Source organism: Notechis scutatus, chromosome 3 (genome assembly GCF_049901735.1).
Source record: "Notechis scutatus isolate UNSWTSFEM ecotype Mainland chromosome 3, rNotScu1.2, whole genome shotgun sequence".
Taxonomy (NCBI): Eukaryota; Metazoa; Chordata; class Lepidosauria; order Squamata; family Elapidae; genus Notechis; species Notechis scutatus.
The window spans coordinates 197,913,168-197,917,417 of record NC_142011.1 but is presented as its reverse complement, the minus strand read 5'-3'; the positions used below and the strand labels follow the sequence as shown (position 1 = coordinate 197,917,417).

Sequence of the window (4,250 nt, the reverse complement as noted above, 5' to 3'; positions counted from 1 at the left end):
CAGGGGGTTGGACTAGAAGACCTCCAAGGTCCCATCCAACTCAGTTATTCTGTTATTTTCAAAGAACTGGGTTGCTATTATCCATACAGTTGATTTTTTTTTAGAATATGTATGGGGCCCACTGACCTAGATCTGAGATCCCTAGATGTGAGGGAACTCTAAACACTAAATCATACTTACACGGAACTGAGAATGTGTTGGGCACTAATAAAGATACCGCCATCTCCACCTCATCATCCTACTCATTAGCTGTGAACCTATTCATCAACCTGGTTTTTGTTCAGCAAAGGAACAGTTAGGCAATATGCAACATTCACATAAAAGGCACCAGAACATTCAATATTCATTATATGCTTTATTGTAGTAATTGTTATAATTAATGTGCTCGCAAACTGCTTTGCGTTCAGGAATCTAGTAGTCATCCTTGGCGCTTGAAAGTTGCTCCTTCTAGGTTCCTAATGTGTAGATTACTGGTTTGGATTTGACCTGCAAAATGCTGATCTTCATTGCACTGGTAAATTTTGCCTGTTAAAAAGAAGAAAAGAAAATACTGGACTAAAATTCGCATGTGGTTGGAAAAAATGACAAAGAAACACATAGACTTGAAACCAGAGATCTTTTTATTGGGAATCTTACCTGATACCTATAGTAAAGATTTGAAATACCTGATTGTAAATGTATTAACAGCGGCTAGGATTGTATTTGCTAAAAACTGGAAAAATGAGAAAATACCATTGCAGGAAGAAATTATTAAGAAAATATTGGAATGTGCTGAAATGAGTAGACTGACATTTGAAATTAGAGAACAAGAGGATAAACAATTCTATAAAATTTGGGACCTTTTCTACCAATGGTTAGATAATAAAATACAATAATAGAATATTTAGAATTTTAGAAAATAACGAATATATAAAGATTTATTTCTTTTCTTTTTTGATATTATATTTATAAAATGTTATTAGGATAGATTTGGTATGACTATATGATTTGTTATAAAATAAACTAAGAAAACTATAGTTATCTTGTAAAGTATGAATGAATAAAATCATGGTCAAATGATTGTTTAATAGTGATATTAGGGTATATAATTTTTGATTGACAACATGAGATATTATGTAATGTAATTGTAATTGCGACCACGAAATGGATGCACAAAAAATTGGTAAACCAACCGATACACTGTTTGTATATTTATGAAAGAAAGTTGGATGTTTTTATGTTTTGTCTGTTTTGTTTGTTTTTAAAAATCAATAAAATTGTTTTCAAAAAAAGAAGAAGAAAAGAAACAAAGATCCCCCATTTAAAAGAAAATGGAACAGGAGGTTACCAGGATCTTGTGACTTAACTCTGATTCTAATTCTGTCTCTAGACCACTATGTCTCTGATTTTGTTTTAACTCACTCATTTTCTAATGCTGCATATTTTATCATCCAGCAGAAATATCTGTTTGCATCACACACAGAATAAATGTCCAGTTTCTCAGAAAAGGACAAAGAGTTAATATTTGATTGGCAAGACTAAGAAACCAACAGTCTGTCTTCTGCAGTCATTTAGCTCCAACATGGTCTTGGTATCTCTATCTCTCACTCCTTTCCGTGAATTGTTAAAAATTATTAATATTTAATTTACTGGTGCAAGTTCTCTTTTTTTCTGAGACCCTCTTTCTTTTCTCTCCTTAAATTGAAAACCTGTTAACACAGGCTGCCATTTTATAATTGATTGCTTCAGAAGATTTTATGGCTGCAGCCGAGTTCAAAACACTTTAAATCCAATTGATCAATCAACAATTGGTCTTAAATGGATGCCACCATACTAGGGATTTTCAGAAAGTGGCTGCGGTGTGAAATTGCTGAATAAAAGTATCAAGAGGTGTGAATTTATTAACTTGGGTTCCATGACAAAATAAAAGGAGGATTAGAGGAAAACACTGACGTTGCAGAGAAACTCAAATGCTCTGAAATCTCTTGCTTTGACTCCAGAATCTGATATTTATGAGGAAAGGGAATCAGAAGAAGTTAACAAATATTGGTGGCAAGAGATAAAAGGACCTCTTGTGATAAAGCAACCAGATATACTTAAGATATGACAAGCTTCAATCACTGGACACTGTTGGCTCAGAAGAACTGTAGCTGAAAATATCTGAAGGTATCAGGTTTGTAATCCTGTCAATTTCATCAGCTACGTGGAATATTATATTACATTCAATTGAGAGAGAACTGTAGAGCTATGTCCCCAACATCTGGTGGACACCAGGTTGGCTCTAATCACTGATTAATTACTGATTTGGATGCAGTCCAGAATATATACCTGTTCCTCTGGAAATCTAACCAATACACGTGAAAGGCCTTAAATCTGGAGCCTAGAAAAACTTACGATTATTCTTTCCATTTTTTTCCCAATGGGCCAAAGTGTGGGAATACACCTCCTCTTCCAGGTAAATCTCCAGTTTTTCTGATGTTTCTAAGCTGTCCTCCCTAAAGGCTATTGGAAGTAACTTTCATTGTAGATCCGGTGGGTCTCCAAAAATGGTAACTTGGAAGACTGGTGGACTTCAACTCACACAATTCCCCAGCTAGCGTGGCTGGCTGAAGAATTCTGGGAGTTGAAGTCCACAAGTCATAAAGTTCCCAAATTTGGGGACTCCTGTTTTGGACCCTGGGAAGAATGCCTCAGTATACATTTGTCAAGTAGCACGGATCATACAGTGAGAGCATACGGGTAGTCCTCAACCTATGACCACTATTGAGCCCAAAACTTATGCTGCTAAATGAGACAGTTAAGTAAATTTCCCCCATCTTATGACCTTTCTTGTAGTGAATCACTGCAGTTGTTAACTTAGTGGCTTCCCCGTTGACTCAGAAGGTCGCAAAATGTGATTACATGAACCTGGGACCCTGCAATGGTCATAAATAGGAGACAATGGCCAAGCATCTTTGAGCAATTTTGATCATGTGACCCTGGGGAATGCTGCAACGGCCGTTAAGTGTAAAAAACTGGCTGTACTCGCAGTTCACATTTTTAACCCGCAAGGTGTATATTTAAAGGCTAGCTTACTAAGAACAAACAATTTGGCTGGAAAGCCCCTTTCTTTGGCTGCCTCAAATTTGCAAAAAGGTAACAAGCCTAAGCTGGATATTTGAATAATGACACTTCCAGCGAGGGGAAGCACCAAATGCAGCAGCCACCAGGGAGACTGAAAAAAAGGCTGGGTTTTCTGCTATTCATACCGAGAGTCCTTTCCAATGGCAGAATAGTTCTCATGCATCACATATATATCACTACTACTACTACTACTACTGCGATGATGTCAGCCACGACCACTGGAAGGAATTAATGAATGTGTGGAAATGAAGGGACCAAAATACAAAGTCAAGGGCTTTTGGTATGTTCTTTCAGGATAGGAGGACATCCCAGGGAAGGACAAAGGCACAGAGGATGCAAAAAACTATTTTAAACTGTTCCTTCCACAAATCGCTATAGAAATTTCACAATGTTTTGGTGGTGTTGTTTTTTTTAAAAAAACATCCTCTTGGATGAGGATGCAGGCAGTCCTCAACTGACAAGTTCATTTAGTGACCATTCCAAATCACAAAGCGGCCACTGCCGCTTCAGTGCATGCTGCAATTATGTGATTTACATTTTCAACATTCTCTGGCAGTTTCCCAGTCAATCTTGCAATCCCCCACTCACTCAATCTACCCAGTAGAAGCCACTTAACTGACTGCTGGGAAGGAGAGGGTAGGAGATGGGAGAGGAGAGGAGAGAAGGGAAGGAGGGGGGAGAGGGAAGGAGAGGAGAAAAGAGGAAAGGATTTCCCACGAAGAATCAGTGGGGAAGCCAGCAGGAAGTTGGAAGTCACTTGCTTTGGTCATTGTTTCTTTGTTTAGATAAGGAAACATCTCCAAAACCAGACACAGGTTATTATTGGGAAAAGTTAAAACGCCATTATTTAAATGGTTCTTCAAGCTTTCAGTAAAGAGAACTCTGTTTTCTTGGAATTGCTTCATCAAAAGCAGAGGAACAAGCAGACCTTTATCTAACTAGAAGCAGCCACTGATTCATTTATCTTGGAACACCTTTAGAAAAAAACATGTCCGCTGCCAAGCCGAAACTTTTCATCACATGACTGTGGGAATGCTGCAACAGTTCTTAAGTGCATGGATCAGTCATAAGTCCCCTTTTAAAATGCTGTTGTAGCTTCCAATGGTCACTAAATGAATGATTGAAGTCAAGAATTACCTTCATTATAT

The 4,250-nt window shown here is 37.6% G+C and overlaps 1 long non-coding RNA gene across 3 annotated transcripts in view; it reads right to left on the bottom strand.

The window, feature by feature from the left end:
• Positions 1-335: 335 nt before the first annotated feature.
• The window catches only part of LOC113419635 (uncharacterized), a 178,153-nt gene continuing 174,238 nt past the window's right edge, over positions 336-4,250 (bottom strand). For all 3 annotated transcript variants that reach the window (XR_015749052.1, XR_015749051.1, XR_015749050.1), the window contains one exon: positions 336-525. This is a non-coding gene — a long non-coding RNA (uncharacterized LOC113419635). The remainder of the gene's footprint in view (positions 526-4,250) is intronic.